Source organism: Balaenoptera physalus (assembly GCF_965194825.1).
Source record: "Balaenoptera physalus genome assembly, chromosome: 8".
Lineage (NCBI taxonomy): Eukaryota > Metazoa > Chordata > Mammalia > Artiodactyla > Balaenopteridae > Balaenoptera > Balaenoptera physalus.
This window is the reverse complement of record NC_138887.1, coordinates 66,331,412-66,348,948: the sequence shown is the minus strand read 5'-3', so window position 1 is coordinate 66,348,948 and position 17,537 is coordinate 66,331,412. Positions and strand designations below refer to the sequence as shown.

The following is a 17,537-nucleotide window of genomic DNA, read 5'->3' as shown; positions in this document are numbered from 1 at the left end:
AGAGAATGTAAGAAACAGTAAAATAAATCTTTGCTTCATGTAGTCTTATTTAATATAAGGACAATGTTAAATATTCAGATTTTTTCAATCTTATTAGTTTCAGGTGGCCACCTTTGCAAGGAAAAAAAATCTATATATGTAACTCTATCTATCTATCTATCTATCTCCCTTACTGTGCTCTTCAAAAAAAATTCCTATTTTGGATTGAGATGGTAGAAAATATAACCATGTGTTAGTAAAACACACAAATACACACACACACACACACACACACACACACACACACACACGAGTGTTGGAGAGGATGAAATTTTCCTTTACCCTTCTAGGTTCTTCTGGCTCCTCTAAGAATTAAATTGGCATGAGACAGATTAACAGGAGAAAAATCAAACAAAAGTTTAGTAACATGTAAACATGGGAGGAACCCAGGAGAACTGAGTAACTCGCCAAGATGGCTGAAGCCGTCACCTACAGTACCACCTTCAGCTAAAGACAAAAGAGAATGTTAGGTGTAGTGGGTTGGGACTTCAAAGTGGAGAAAGGCAATTCACATGGAGAGGGAAAAGCAAATGTTTGATAAACAAATATTCTCTGGACCATGTCGAGACAATGGGGCACAGCTTGATTGTTTTCAGCTTGAATAATCGCATGCCAAAGAGATATTTTGGGGTGGCAAGTTGTGCTCCTCTACACAAGCATCATCAACAACAAAAACCAGTTTCTTATATACACAATGCCCAGAACTGTAGGGTAAATACTTCTATCTGGGGGTCTACGTACATGGTTGCTATTATTATCTGGTTTGAAGAGTTAATATTATTCTAAACTGTATGATTTCAGGAAGAACACAATTTTGTGTCCACATCATTCTACACTGTTTGATAATAATAAAAATAGTCTGTGTTCGGATTTTTTTTAATCCATATGTCAAGTTTGGGGCCTTTCTTTTGAAGGCATCCCATTAAATAAAATAGAAACCCCTGAGATATGAAAAATAAGTTATTTAGGCTTGGGGAAAGGAGGCTCATGGGAGTTACTGAGATTGCTCAGGAAGACTACTCTTCCTCTCTGAAAATTGTCAAAGGAAATCTACTGGAAGGACATCTCCACCCATGTGTTCAGGATTTTAAAAAGAGGGTCCAGTGTGAGGAAACGTAAAGATGTCACCCAGAAAAAATGGAAAATAGAGGAACTCTTTTAGAAAAAGGTACCAGATGTCATGGAAAGTTCATTAAAAGATGGAACGTAAAAGATATGTCTCTCCTTTCTCTGAACAAGTATTGTATGACATCAGAGAAAGGTGGAATGGAGATAAAGAATTCCATGTAGGATTTCATTTGAGAAAAAGAATTCAGCTACTATAAGTGGGAAACTGTTGGATTAAGATAGTATTCGTGGTCTCTCTCAACTATTAAATTCTGTGATATAAGAATTATAAGAGCCGAATTTTATTGTAGTATTATTCATTATAGTGAAAAATGTTATGCCCTAGGCAGAACATCATGATTATCAGAATAATGGGAACATGCCCATGCTCATCTCAATTTCAAAAGTTAGACATAAATGTCCTCTTCAATGGCTCTTGTCAAGCCTCGGGCCCTCTGACTAGGAGGTGTATGGCCGTACTGATGGCCCTTTAGGCAAATGAAGAGAGTAATAATATTTAAAAATTTAAAGCCCACGTTAAAGGAAAGAGGCTAACCAAGAAAATACCATGACAGTGTTCTGAGATTGAAGGGAAGTCTGATGCCCTGATACCCTAATTCATCTAAAGCAACAAGTGGTTAATAGTTGCCAATATGAAGGTGGAAACCCAGCGACAGAAATGTTATCTACTTTAATGGCCACCTTCCATTTCCTTTTTTCACCCAGGCATGGTTCCTGTACTTCACAGGAGGAAACTTGGTCACCCACAGATTGATACATTGTAAAATTCTGCCTGTCAGACTTTATTTGGAAACAGGATCTGCCAATCTTTCTTGTGATTTTATGCTTACAAGGAATCTTCTTTAGAAACCCACTCTCAGCTCTATTAATGACAAATTCTAACAGGTGTTATTTTCCTGTCAGACTTTTCATTCCTCTCATGACGGTTCAATAGAGACCACCTGCAAACTCGAATTTGGATATTCAAAGTTTATGCTCTATTTTTCCCACCCTCTTGTATCCCTCCTCCTCCATAGATATTCAGGTTTCTTTTTGAGATGGGTGTTCTGGTACTAGTCCCCCATTCTGTCTTTCTATTGACCAGCCTTCCCCTAGATATTTTAAAGTTTCTATTCTTTCTGTCTCTGTGTTCAAAATCTCTTATTTTCCTTCTGTTTTACAACCTGAATATGATGTGCTGGGTGACATCCTTCTAATAACAGTTAATTCTTTATAAAATCTTAATGTCTTTCTCCTCCCAGGCTGTAAGCTCCTTCCAACCTAGAATACTGACTGTAATTATACGAATGACAGGCTCTGAGGCATTCAGGTAGGAAAATATCTCAAAAACTCACTCAAAGTATTTACCGAAAGCTGATAGACCTTACTAAGATTATAATTTACCTCACCTGTAGGAATCTATCATGGTGTATTAACCTTTCTTGTAAACTATCCCTTGTTATTTGTAGATTGTCTATGCCCAAATTAAAGGAGTTACTTAGCAAATATGTGGTTTATAGAATGACTACAAAATATTGATTTGGGTGACTTCCTTCCCCAAATGGACTTTTGTCCAAAATTATCCAATTTGGTAGTCCTCATACCTTAATTTTATACAATGTGCAACAGTTTTCTTTAGCATTATAAAAATATAATTTATGTAGTTTTGTTATTTTTTTCTGGAACTTAGGTTACCATATGTTTGCTAAGATACCATTATACGAATGGGGTCAGGAAAGGTAATTTGCCAAGTGAAAGATTTCCAGGTTGCCATGGACAAGATGTATTACCTGTGTGTGTACCCAGGCAGATTGGCTTGTTCTAATCTCACCAAATCCACTCTAGGAGGGGTGATTGCATTACAGCCCATTAGTTTCTCTCAATTCTCATAAAGGGTTCACTGGAAATAATTTTTGGCATAAGAAAGCATCTAAAGCAAAAAGTCCATTCTATAAGTACGACTTCATCAGGGATTTACACGTATTACAACAAAATCAGAACTTTTATTTACTAACGTCCGTTTATCTTATTTCATCCAAGTAGTTCAAATGATTAAACACTTTAAAAATAGCTAGAAGCCAAGTCTCCCTTAAGAAATCTATTTTGAAATATTATAAGTGTAAGTTTGATATGTTTGCTAGAAAACTGAATTATAGTATTCACAAGTTAATTGATTTTAAATATGTTGTATATGTTACCACTTCAAAGGTAAATTGAGAATAAATAAAACCAGCTACCTAACTACTTCAGCTATTCATCTTTTGATAATTTTTTCTCTAGTCTATAACTGAAAAATAATTAATTTGCATATTTTCTCTCAGACTGTTGATTAAGGGACCTATAATTTACTTAACATGGGCAATTATGTACATCTCAAGCATCTTCATTCACAATACATATTCTGGGACTTCTGAAAATATGACTTCATGTTAATTAGACTAGAATTTAAAATACCACCAGAAATATAAGGTCATGTTCCCAAGATTCACCTCATTTTCTTTCTTTGAGTATATATATGGGAAGATCTCCCATGCTTCTACACGCAGCAATGAAACTTCCAAACAAAGTAATCTTCAGTATCTAGGATGGATTTTGTCTAGAAAAATATTAAACTCTCTCAGCAAACTCAGTAAAGTTTTAATCGTTTGGGGAAGGCTTAATGTGGATATAACTCTGTTTTGTGTGTGTGTGTTTGTGTGTGTGTGTGTATGCATGTGCTCATGCACACAAGTGGGCATGCACATGGGATTTATTGCTTCATCAAAAAATGAAAAAGAACATTATGTTGCCTTGTAGGAGGTTGGATGAGAAGCAGCTCTGCTAGCCTCCTGCAGAGGACAGTGATCTCTTCAGAGGTTTTTATAGTGGACTCCCTTCTGACATTATGTAAAAATTTATGTCCCTTCTCTGATAACACCATGTCATTTCCACTGTAACTATGATTTATAAGTTATTTAGTTAGACTGTTTTGGTTTATGTACAATGAAGTTTTGTATGGTTTGATTTGGGGGGTTTGGGGATAATATTTTTTAGGGTTTGTGGATGCTCATTTAAGTTGATTCCTATCATTATCAGAACTCCTTAGGATAACATAATGACATCCTTATTGCATTTTGTAATCCTCTTCTTCAATTGCTCCTTGAGAATAAATGAACACAATACTTTTAGTTTTTTTCCATCTCTTTGCATTATCCTTAGCCTTGAGTTTATCCCAAATTTTGCATTTGATTTGGCCTTTAAAATATTTTGCATTCTTGGGTTAGGAAGACTATGAATGCTGAACGATGATCCACTTCTTATATCCAGGTTCATAGAATTCCAACTGACCTGGAATTTGATAGACGAAAAGTGCATATCAGGAAGATTTCTAGATCTTCAGATATTTCTTCGGTGTCTGAATTGACTCTTCATAGCCATCTATAACGAACTGGGTTTAGGGTTTTAATCAACATGACAAAGCCAATTCCAGCTACTGGCTTATGCACAGAGCCTTTACGGAATATGATATAAAAACACAACTCCATGGCTGTATCTTAGAGTCATATGTGAACTTACCAGATTTGTCATTATGGCCATTATAGAAATCCCAAAGGAAGATCTCTGTGATGAGTTGTCTGTACTCTAAGTACATTCAAAGAAAATTCATTTACTCCTTTGAGATGTTTCCAGAGATTTTCTTGCACTTTACCATAAAGTAACCACACAGTTATTATAATTTTGTTCTTTCTTTTATGTGGCTGCCATCCTTTTCTTTCCCAATACTGTGAGAAATAGTAGTTGGACTTTTAGTTCTTTCCTTTATAAGCTGGGCTTTAAAGCGGATTCAGGGAAGGAAACAGAGGAAAAATTTCCTGCTGCCCGTTGCGTTTTTCTTATCCAATAAAATAAATAATGTTGCTACTATCTCCTTGACGTGCTGTGCAAATCAACTTCAGAAAATTATATTTTCATCTTAGACATGAAGTTATGAAGCACAAAACTGGACCTCTTTTAAGGAAAAGCAACCAATTACATACAAGGATGTGCTTGAAAATAAGGAGCAATCATGGCAAATTATTTGTTTGCATGTTGCAATCTAATTCTTCTTGCTTTCAATAAACTTAGAGAGTTTATTGGCATTCACATAATTTACTCTGGAGGTAATGATATAATAAGAAAACCAGTTTATTTTCTCTTGCTTAGCCAAGTGAACATAATCAACAAAAAGATTTTATGTAACCGTAGAGTCTGAGGTTACATAAAAGATTTTTTTCCCAAAATTTGTTCAAAATCCAAGGTGTTAAGAGAGAAAACCCCATTACTTCAAATTAGTTATTTCCCTAAAGCTAGATAACTGGCAATGGTTGATCTATGAATATACGAGATGGTGTATGCCAAGGATTAAATTTTTTTGTCAGTGTTGCTATATTTAGGGTGGTTTAAATGAAAGTGTCAGGTTATTTCTTAAAAATGGCTGGCACAATATTAAAAGACCAGTTAATTTCATTAAATCTTATTATAATAATTCTCAATTTCACCAGAGATTTCCAATGGACTCATTAAGAAATTATCTCAAATGTATTATTAAACACAATAATTATTTATCATGAAGTCTCTAACCATTGACAGTAAATGCATGTTTTTTTTTTTCCTGAGTGTTGAAAGCTTGATTGTATTAACAAGCGAAAAAACACTATATCATATTTTATTTCTGAAAAGAAAATAGTCTCTCCTTTGGTATTTCTTTCTTACTTCCTAGTCAGACTAAATTTGCAGCCAAATGAATTCAAACAGTTAAAAGTACTTAAATGTCATACAAACAAAGCATAAGTAAAGATAGTACGTAGAATGGGGACATGGTGGGTTTGTCAGTAGAACCTTTCTAAAGACTATTAGAAAATGCGAATTATAAGATTGATAGGAACAAAGGGAAGACTTTCTTTGCTTAGTTTACATGAGTTTATATACTGTGGAAGCAGATATGAGGAATGATTTTAAGGTCAAACTTACCACTTACATACATCTGGGACTGGAATGTTCCAATTCCTTACTGCTTCTGTAGCTGTGTAAACTGGCTGTGGTGACTAAAACAGTTTGAATCAATAGTTAAGTAGCATTTACTTTTTCATTTGCTTGTCTGTTCATGTACCCCCTCAATCATTCCACATACAATTATTGAGAATATACCATATATTATGCATTGTGTTAGGCACTGGATATACAAAGATAAATAAAACACAAACTTTGCCGTCTACTAGCTCACAGAGTCACAGGAAAAAGGTAATATATTAATAGTATAATAGGAGCAATAACAGAAATATATATATTAATCAGCCATCTCGTAGAATAGGGGTTGATTTGCTCTGTATCGAAAGATCAGAGAAGAGTTCACAGATGAGGCAATGCCTGAGTTGGGCTGTCAGGCATCATTAAGAACTGACAGCCAACTGGATCATGAAAGACTATAAGAGTTTGACAGACAAAAAACAAGAAGTCCTAGTCTGCTAAAATACACAGAAAGAATGAAATAAATCAGTTTATTCAGGGAGTGAGAAAAAAAAATAAGAAAAAAGTGGTGAGGATAGAAGCCTGGGAAACACCACTAGTTCAGGGCAGAGGACCCAATTAAGCAAATGGAGAAAGAGAAGTCAAGACAGATGGAAGGAAACCTGGATAGAGCCATATTTTCAAACACAAGGGGAGAGACAGTTGAAAAAAGAACTAGGCAATCTGTCAATGCTGAGGAAATGGCAAGTAAAGTAAAAGCTTAAATATTACATATGACAATTAGAAGATCAGCGGATCTTTTCCAAGAGCAGTTTTAGGAGAGTGAAGTAGGTAGAAATACTAACTACATTTCCTGTTCTTGAGGAAAACTGAAGATAAAGATGGAACTTCCACCATCAGAGGGTTCACATTCTACTGAGGGATGTAAAACCTAAGTGCATTTATTATATGAGTTAGCCCTATACCATCTTAGAGCTAGCACTGTGTAGTGGCAATGATGGAAAGGATAAGTTTTGATGGAGGCTGGAAGAGGAATAAGGAAAGAAATCTACAGATAAGGGACCACAAGGCCACGAGAAGTGGTATCTGGAAACCCACAGGGACACTGTGGAAATTTTACGAAGTAGTACAGATGTAAACTTTATAATTTCACCAAACTATAATAGAGTATAAGTGTAATCTTTATAAATGAAAGTACGTGAGGATTACCTATTTAGAGAGTGCATTCCTGTCACCTCTAAACAGGGAGAATTTTTTTGTACCAAGGCAGATCCATGAAAGCTGAAACAACTGACATGTCAGGAAATGAAAAATTGGGGGAAACAATGATGTTGAGGATATTTAGATGCATTTAAATATTTAATATTCTGTGAGATTTACTTTTACCTTACTTATTGACTTAAAAATTAAATACATTCAATAAAATGTCACCATAAAATATTATTTGTGACTGTGTCATGCAGCCAATTTTCTTTCCTAGAAATCAGCAGAAAGTATTGACCCTGTTAGTGATGTCTCTTTATTTAAACTCAGTCTTCAAAATGTTTCTAATGAAATAGATGTTGCTTTCAAGGAAACCATTGTATTCTAGCTCTTTTACTTACCATATCCTCATTGAGATCCCTGCATTATATCACTTATCCAAAAGAAGTAAGTGTCTGCTTACAAGTTATTTTCCATGATGTAAAAAATTATATATATATATATTTGTATAGATATAGATATAGATATATATCTTGTGTTATAAGGCAAAACAAGATACTGCCTAACAAATGTGGTTTGCTGGATTACAAATATTTTTTTAAAACACAAGTTCATGGGAAGAGGAAATAACGGGGAAACGTGTGCTTATCTGGTAAAAAGTTTGGGTGAACAACGTTAGGTGCTATTTAAAATTCATGCTGACAAAAACAAATCAATAGCTTGACAGACTCAAAGTTCAAACCACCGGGAGAAGTAGGACATTTGGCAATTTAGCATCTGTGTTACCAATAAAGGTCAATAAAATTTCTTTTTCAAATTGAAAAGCAGGATAAGGAAAGAGAATCCTAACTGAACTATGGTCTCATGCTAATGTTTCCAAGAAATAGAGAATTATAACAATTAAAATTCCTTAAAATCAAATGAAGTATCATATTTAATGGGGGAAAATGCACTGACTCCAGACTCAATGTGTCCAAATCTACCATGCTAGAACACTGGAGAGACTTGTCCCCAGGACTTCTTAAAACAGAACTCCTCATTCTGCCTTAAAATGTCCTTTGTCATGAACTCTCTCTGCTCTCCTCCTGGGAGAGTGAATACAACCGCCTCTCCCCTTCAGCCCTACCCATCTCAGGCCAAAAGTCTGTTTTGCAACGGAGTACAACTGACTGCTCCTTGACGTATGAACCCTTGGCCTTGCAAGCTGAGCAAACTGATCTGAGGCGATTATGCTGCCACACCATTAAATAGTGCACAACTCACTTCTCTGCAAAAGGTGATTTATGCACTAGGGAGTATGAGCATTGAGCAATCCGAATGTCTCTCTTTAATTATGCTTGGCATTATGAGAAAGAAAAGTTACTTCCCCCCCCCCTTTTTTTTTTTTTTTTTTTTTTAAATAGCTACATTATTTATTTATTTATTTATTTTTAGCTGTGTTGGGTCTTCGTTTCGTGCGAGGGCTTTCTCTAGTTGCGGCAAGCAGGGGCCACTCTTCATCGTGGTGCAGGGACCACTCTTCATCGCGGTGCGCGGGCCTCTCACTATCGCGGCCCCTCCCGTTGCGGGGCACAAGCTCCACACGCGCAGGCTCAGCAGTTGTGGCTCACGGGCCCAGTTGCTCCGCGGCATGTGGGATCTTCCCAGACCAGGGCTCGAACCCGTGTACCCTGCATTAGCAGGCAGATTCTCAACCACTGCGCCACCAGGGAAGCCCCCTTTTTCTTAACATAAGAAGAAATGTGAGATTATTCTGAAGGAACAAAATTGGGTTTTTTTCCCCCTAATAAATGTAGTTTTGCAAGTCCTATAGAAAACCAAAGTATCTATTTGTAATCATCTATTCATAGCCTAGGAAAAGCGTTAATAAGAAAAGGCAAAAAGTAACCACTACTGCAAGCTAACTTGTATTTCTTTAGTTCCTTTCACCTTTACACCTTGTAAAAGTAATAAAAGCCCCATAGATTTTAAACTGATCTACTCTCTCACTCTATGTGGTTGAAGGGCATGTCACTTTTCTATGAACTTAGCATTTCCTGCCCCTGACTTCTCTGAGGAAGAAAGAATGTTTGCAGTATTTGATTTATAAGTTTCACAGTGAGCAAGTGCTATTTGTACAAGCCTCTGTGGTCCCAGTAGTGATTAATCTCTAGGTGAGAATGGAAACATGGCAGGGGGAGGAAGCCACACTAGTTATTTCTTGCTCAAAATAGATAACTATGGTGATTAAGCAAGAAGCATCACAGTCTGACACAAACTGACTTCTGCTTTTTATTCCCAAGGAGGGAAAAATTGGCCATTTATACCATCAGGTCATTGCCCCCCCCAACACACACACACCCAATTGGTGATTTTCAACTCCTTTTTACAGACCAAAGAGTCCAACCTGAAATAGAGGGGACTATAATACAAGCATATTATGAAGCTTTGAAATGTGATTGCTTCCTAGAAATTCATTATTCATTCATTCAAAGAATAGTTATTAATTGCCAATAATTTACAAGGCACTCTGCTAAATATTTAAATCCATCGGGGCAAAAAAAGAAACAATAAAAAAATCTTTCACTGAATACATTTGTAATTAATAAAACCCTCAGAAAAGATGGCTGGACTATGGAGAATAAAGTCTGGGCCCTACTGGCCTGACCTTAATAAATTATATGATTTGTTATTCATTTGCCTCATCATAAAACAGTTAATGATTTATTTAAGAAAGGCCTTCTAGGAATTCACATTTTAGATAAAAAACTTTACAAACTGATGATCTGTATAATTGTTCAGTGAAGTAACTTGCATGGTATCAAGCATAGACAAAGATATGAAGCAACTGGAACTCCTGCACTGCTAGTGAGAATACAAATTATTACCACCTCTTAGAAAACAAATTGTAATTATCTGGCAAAATTGCCATGAACACTCTACAACCTATCTATGGCAGAACCCACTTTCAGTACCACTACAAATTTATGCTCCCTTTCCATAGCGTAGGATTGTTGGGAAGCTGCTGCCCAGCCAGAGACTAGAATTTGCTAGCCTCCTTGTATCTAGTTTGGATCATATGATTAGTTCCAGCCAATAGAATGTGTGTGTTGCCAGATTTTGCTCTGTACTTGACATTTTGGTTCCATTCTTGGACACACCAGAATCATCATGCTGTACCCAGGACATATGAGGCTATCTGAAGTCTTGTATTTCTTCTAGGAGTAGGAATTCTAGCTCAGCCTTACCACATTCTACTTTTTTTTATGTTCTGAGTTATCTCAGCACCTAGGCTTTTGAAATTACAAAACTTTTCCCCTGATTTTCTGTTGTAACCTCCCATTCCTGAGGATGTCCCACAATCTAGTTCTTGAATGGGGGGAAAGATCAAGATAAAAGAATAGGTTAATATTTCCAAATCATATCTCATTAGAGTTTCTAGGTATAGTGCTTTATTTTGGTGGTTTTATAGTATTATTGACAGGGACAAACACTTATTCAAGCCACATTCTAGAGACAAAGGGTGGGTGCTTATTGTATGAAGGCACATAGATGTTTAGGTTTCTAGGCAACTCTGTAGATGGGTTTTTGCCAATTTCTCTCTCTCTCTCTCTCTCTGTGTGTCTCTCTCTTTGCCTTCATGATCTTCATCACTGATGTTTCTTACTGCTAATTGTATAGTTTTATACAGATTAATCTGTCAAGATTTTTGGATGGAGCTAATCTGATTGATCTAGGAAATTTCCCCCACTGAGCAATGCCCTTTCTTTTTGACCAATAAAGTCAGTGGATAGCCTACAACTGCTCTTTGTCATATAATATGCCTTGTGGCCAGCCCTACAAAAAGAATAGCCCAACACTGCACATTTTCTGAATAAATAGGAAGTATAATTTCAACTAGACTAGGTGTGGATTATACCAGGTACTATGTCAAGAGTAGTGTGTCAAGAAATCAAGAGTAGACGAATGAGGCTAACACTCCAAATAAGATGGCGTAGACTCATTTCTCCCTGCTCCTCCCTGCTCAGCAGACCTTAAATAAATCGAGATGAAATCCTAAAAATGTGTTGAAATATCCTACAGAAAGGCAGAAAAAAGAAATAAAGGAACAAAAACAAGAAGAAACAAACAGAAAACAAATTAAATGGCAAATTGGTTGTAGCATATCAATAATTATCTTAAATGTAAATAGTCTAAATACACTGAGCAAAAGATGGAGTGGTTAAAGAAAACATGTCCCAACTATAAACTGTTTACCAGAAACTCACACTGTAAATTCAATGACATAGGTAGATTGAAAGTAAAAGGATGGAAAAGTTATACCACTTAAACATGAATTCAAAAAAAGAGGGATTAGTTTTATTAATGTCCAGTAAAATGGACTTCAGAGAAAGAGAAATTGTTGAAAAGAATGACATTACATAATGATAAAAGGATTAATCTACCAGAAACACATAATGATGCCAAGTGTACACACCAAACAAAATTCTTGAAATGAATAGAGCAAAAACTGATGGAGCTGACAAAAGAAATAGAAAAATTGCCCATCATAGTTGGGGAACATTCACCAAGATACCATATCCTGACCCATAAAATGAATATAAATAAATTTAAAATAATTGAAATCATATATAATTAATTTTATTATAGAAATTCTAGTTCAAAATTGAGTTGGCTTACTAAATCCTGTTACAGATTTTCCCAAATAGTCACAAAAATACCTATGAAGATATAGAAAAATAAAAAAACTCATAATGATGCTGTAAACTAAAATTTTTAGAAAATCAGTTATCAGAGAAATTTGTATTAATTGTGATACTAAAAGAGCTAGATTGAAAAACTCCTGCCCATTTCTGCAGCCATGCTAGAAAGGAGAAAACTCCCTTTTTTGAATGAAAGAGACTTTATTCTTCCATTATTCTTTGTTTCCTAGTTTAGAAAAAACATTTTTAGGGGTAGACCACCACAAACCTTGTCAACCATCCATATACTTTATGACTGCTATTTTTTGAGGTTACCCAAAATGTTTTTCTCCATTCTTATATTAGTTATCTATTGCTCCATAACAAATTATCCCCAAATTGAGCAATTTAAAACAACTATCATTTCTCATGTCACAGAGTTTCTGAGTGTCAGGAATCTGAGAGCAGCTCACCGGGGTGGGTTCTGGCTCAGCATCTCTCACAGGATTGCAGTCAAGTTGCCAGCCAGGGCGGCAGTCATCTCAAACCTGACTGGTGCCAGAGAATCCGCTTCCTAGCTCCCTCACGTGGCTGCTGATTTCTATTTCTCACCAAATGGTTCTTTCCATGGGCTACCTGAGTGTCTACAAGATGTGGAAACTGGCCTCGCCCAGAATGAGTAACCAGAAAAGAGAAAGAAGAAAGAGACTGAGAAAATACTCAAGATGCAAGCTTTTCGAATCACAGAAGTTAAATCCCATGGTGTTTGCTGTATGCTGTTGGTCTCAGAGACCCACCCTGATCCAGTGTGGAAAGGGACCACACAGGAGGGGCCTAGCACAAAGCAGGGAAGCCTTGGGGCTACCTTGGAAGCAGGTAATCACAATCCCTCATCGGCAGCAGTCTTTCTATATGTAATCAATTAGAATTTGTGACTCCCGGTAAACAATGCAAAAGGAAATGGAGAAGGGAGGAGAGGGATCACCAATAAACACTGCATCTTGCTAGTTATGGTTTTCCAAATAAATGCTGTTGACAAGCCTGCAACAAGAGCTATAGCGTGATGTTTCTGTTTTGTCTTCATTTTTTATTCCAGTTCAGAATCTCAGGAAGCATCTTGAAGTGGGAACACAAGAATACTTTATATCACCTAAGAAATCTGGGTCAGTTTATTATCTGCTGAACTCTGATAATTGCTCTCTGTACATAGATCCATCTCCAGCTGCAATTTTGAGGTAGAGATCTGGGCAGTAAAGAGAATGGTAGTAACTAAAAATGCCAAGGGAAGTCTACATATACTATCTGAATGGCTGAATTGATTTCTTCTCCTACAAAAAGGCATAAGGTATAAAACAAGCGTGGGATCTATGAAACTACACTCTGGATTCATATTAAATGAACAAGTCCTTAAAGACTCAAAGGAAAAGCAAACATGATTTACTGCAGGAAAAACATTTCAGAAAACAGAATGCCAATATACAGCCTTTGTGAAAAAGAAGACCTTTGTGCAAATAGGTTGCACAGACTGTGATGAGAAGAATCTAATTAGAAGAGAGGGGTAAAAGGCAAGATAAGATTGTAAGAAAATGAAAAATGAATTACCAGAATTTCAGGGAAAACTGGAGGACGAAAAGAAAGAGTGGAATTGAAACTGACAAAATAAAATGAATAAAGAGGAGGAAAAGCTATGTAAGCTTTTTTTCGAATGCAAAAGAGAGAGAGAGAGAGAGAGGTAAATAGACAAGCAAGAAAAAAAAGACCACTGTAGAATTCTAGGTATGCCTATGGCAGAAAGCCTTCCTAAGTATATGGGTAGGAAAGGTTCACAGATTGCTACAATATTAAAGAACAGAGGCGGACATATGCAGGATTCTTCTCCAAGACACTAAATGACAAAAGCAAATAATGTGTCTATGAACTGGAAGTGAATGACATCCCAGCCATGTCCTTCCTCATATATGAAGACAAAGAAAGACACTCAGAGTTTTTCAGAAAATATACCATTGATGTAACCTTCTTGAAAAAATGTATTTAGGATATACTCTACCTCCTCAAGCTATGAGATGAATAAAGACATAATAATGTCAGAATTGCTTATTTTTCCTGTTACTGTAAACTGTCATATAATGGAAGTAGGGGGGTAAAATTTTGCTTTTTTTTTTTTATAACTCCAGGTAGACAGAAAGTATAATATAGTCTTATTTAGGATATAGGTTAAGAGGAGGTCAAACTTAATGAAAGGAAAGACCTGAGACCAATATCTTATACCTACTTTATTCTTAGGACCTGTTTTCCCCATCAGCTCCTTAAACTTATTGGCCCCAAAGACCAACTTCCACCTCTCCCTTCTGATTCCCTTCAGAAACTCAGTGATTGCAAACTGGAACTGAAGGCCAAGGCTAGGAGACAAGACAGTGAGGTGGGAAACAAGGTTTTAAAGCAATTAGCCTATAAGGAAAGGAGTTTCCAAAAAGAAAAGTTTTCGTTAGTGACCCCAGAGGGAAGGCCACAATTTATGTCCTGAGAGTCAAGAATGAAGGCATTTATGGTTATGGAGAAGCTTTGGGGCTCTCAGAGATACTCTGGAACCCCCAGGTCCTATGGACTCGTGAGTATTGGAGAATAATAGTCATGGTACAGAGACAGATTTACTGTGATGCTAATGAAGACTAAGATTCAAGGGTTTTCACCTGTGAATAGTGGGTGTTGTCGGGAGTTACAGAGTGTTTTGTGGGAGGGGAAGCCAGGGTGCAATCAAGAAGCATATCAGTATAGTTTTACTAGAGACCTCAGAAAAAAAAGGAAATTTGTGTCTCCCAGGCTCCAATATTTTACTGGCATTTCTTTTCTCATTCAAAATAAGCACTTTTGTACCTAATTTTGAATTTGTAAATTACCTTCTTTATCTAAAGATGGTCTCAAAAACTCTGTAAGCTTCAGATCTGTCACCTGGAAAATACCACTTAGGTAGTCCTGAAGAAGACTGAAACTGAACTAAAGAGCTATGCTGTACACTTTGCTGGCTTCACATGCATGACTGACTGGTCCCGCCAACATCTCTTATAATTTCAGCTGCATGAAAGGTGATTCTATGTTATAGGTGCATACATATTCATAACTGCTATCTTTTCATTGTGAGTCATATCCTTAACATTATTTTATGTCCTTTTTTGTCTTATTTAAACATAGTTTATAACCATTTATTCTACCGTGTCTCATATTAAGAACACAATCTGTTTTCTTTTTACTTGCCTTTACTCTTTTTATTTTTAACTTTGAATCAGATTACTTTTAGATTTGTCTGTTGTGTATAGTACAGAGGTAGGTTTTTCTTTGTGATCCAGTCTTTTCTTTTCCACGTGATTTAGATCCTTACCTTCACTTATATGACAGGTGATTGAATCCTTTCATAGTGTTACATTACTTATTCTGTTTTAATTAATAGACTTTATTTTTTAGAGAAGTTTTGGGTTATAGAAAAATTGATCATACAGTACAGAGAGTTCCCATTTATCCCCCTTTTGCTCACGATTTCCCCTATTATTAACAGCTTGCAGCAGTGTGACATATGTGTTACAGTTGAGGAAATAATATTGGTGCATTATAATTAAAGTCCATAGTTTGCGTTAGGGTCACCCTTTGTGTTGTGCATTCTATGGGTTTTGACAAATGCTTAATGTCATGTATCCACCATTAAGGTATCATACAAAATAGTTTCACTGTCCTAATAATCCACTGTACTCTACCTGTTTATCCCTCCCTCCTTCTCAAACTCCTGGCAACCACTGATCTTTTTATTGTCTCTATAGTTTTGTCTCTTCCAGAATGTCATACAGTTAGAATCATATAAGATGTAGCCTTATAAGACTGGCTTTTTTACTTAGCAATATGCATTTGGGTTTCCTCCATGTCTTTTTGTGGCTTGGCTTGATAGTTTTTTATTGCTAATAATAGTCCATTCTATGAAAAGGAACAACACTTTGTTTATCCATTCACCTTCTGAAGGACATCTTGGTTGTTTCCAATTTTTAGCAAATGTAAATAAAACTGCTAAAAAGATTTGTGTGTAGGTTTTTGTGTGGACATAAATTCAACTCATTGGGAAAATACCTTGGAGCATGATGGCAGGATCATATGGCAAGATGGTTTAACTTTGTAAAGTTGAGCCCCCAGGTGTTTTTAATGTCTCAAACTAGCCCATGCTCAGTCTCCAGCAATTAGTCAATTATTATTTAAGTGTTCCTACCTGCTGCTCGTGTGAGCTGTGGGATTCTGCTCCTGGACCTCTGCTCCTGGTAAGCTGTGATTCTCTGTATTCACCTTTCTCTTTAGTTTTCAGGGTGGCAGTTTACACTGTGATGGCAATTATCTGATAGATCTAAGAAGGGTTGTTAATCTCCAGTTTGTTCAGCTTTTATCTTGTTGTAAGGACAGAATGACAACTTTCAAGCTCTTTATTAGTGATTGGAAACTGCAAGTCTCTTCTGTTTTTATATATATGTGTATTTCACTAGATGTTCTATTTTCTTTGCTTTTTATTCCAGTTCTCTAATATTTAAGAAGTTTATTTCTTTTCTACTGGCTACTTGACAGTTTTACTTTTATAAAATGCTCTTAGTTCCTTCTTTCTTTAGTCACTACCTATCAGTTCCCTATTATGAGCTACAGTAAAATTAACTTACGTTCTACCCGCCACTGGTAGCTGAACTGCACAGTCAAGAACTTGATCTTAGTGTTTGTATTTGTGAATGTGTTACTATTCCAACTACTTGACTTCTCAGCTGTAAGTGATATCCTTTGACTCCCAGGTATCACAGCTGGTTCTGTTTTCCACCTTCTCTTTTCTTTGGCTCCTGATTTGTGTTACTAGTTTCATTTCTACATTCAGCACACAACAAAATCACTCCATTCTGTTAGCCTTATTCCCACCTTTTTTAAAAATTAGTCTACAGTTAACAGCATTCATAGCTCCCAACAATAATTTTTCTCACATTTCTCTCTTGTTACTTGCTTGACTGCAGATTCTCCTCTAGGATTGTGTCCATTTAAGATTTCTTATTTGTTGTCATAGAAATTGTGGCTAAAATGCTCTTATTATCCCTGTAATCTCTATTCACATCTGCAGTTAAGTCTTTTGATACTTTTTTCTTTGTTTTTGTTTTGTTAATCTTTCCAGAAGTTTATAAATTTTACTAATAATTCCAATTAATCAGCGTTTGCTTGTTTGTTTGGCATTGTGTATTCTGTCCATTTTATCTTTGTTTCTACCTCCTTAATTCTTCTACAATTTTCTGTTTTGGGGTTTTGTTTTGAGCTTTACTTCATTGTTCTGACTCTAGTTTCTTGGGAAATAAATGATTAAAGCAGAAGGTCTGCACTGCATTTACTCTGCCGGTCAGGGGAGGAGACATCCCTGGAAAAGAATGAAGGCAGATGTCCCAGTCTAATCTCCTTGTAAACATACTGATGATAGACTTCATAGTAAACAAACGAAATGGTTTTGCAGAAAAATAGGCCTTATCTATGAAAGGCTTTTATCAG

At 36.1% G+C, this 17,537-nt stretch overlaps 1 protein-coding gene across 8 annotated transcripts in view; it reads left to right on the top strand.

Moving 5' to 3' along the window:
* The window catches only part of GNGT1 (G protein subunit gamma transducin 1), a 303,391-nt gene that overhangs the window by 231,639 nt on the left and 54,215 nt on the right, over positions 1 to 17,537 (top strand). Inside the window, exon 1 of one of the 8 annotated variants that reach the window (XR_014266484.1) lies at positions 12,616 to 16,291. The exons of the other annotated variants lie outside the window; for them this stretch is intronic. The gene's annotated coding sequence lies outside the window, so the exon portion shown is untranslated. Of the gene's footprint in view, positions 1 to 12,615; positions 16,292 to 17,537 lie in introns of those variants that run through there. 8 annotated transcript variants of the gene reach the window in all.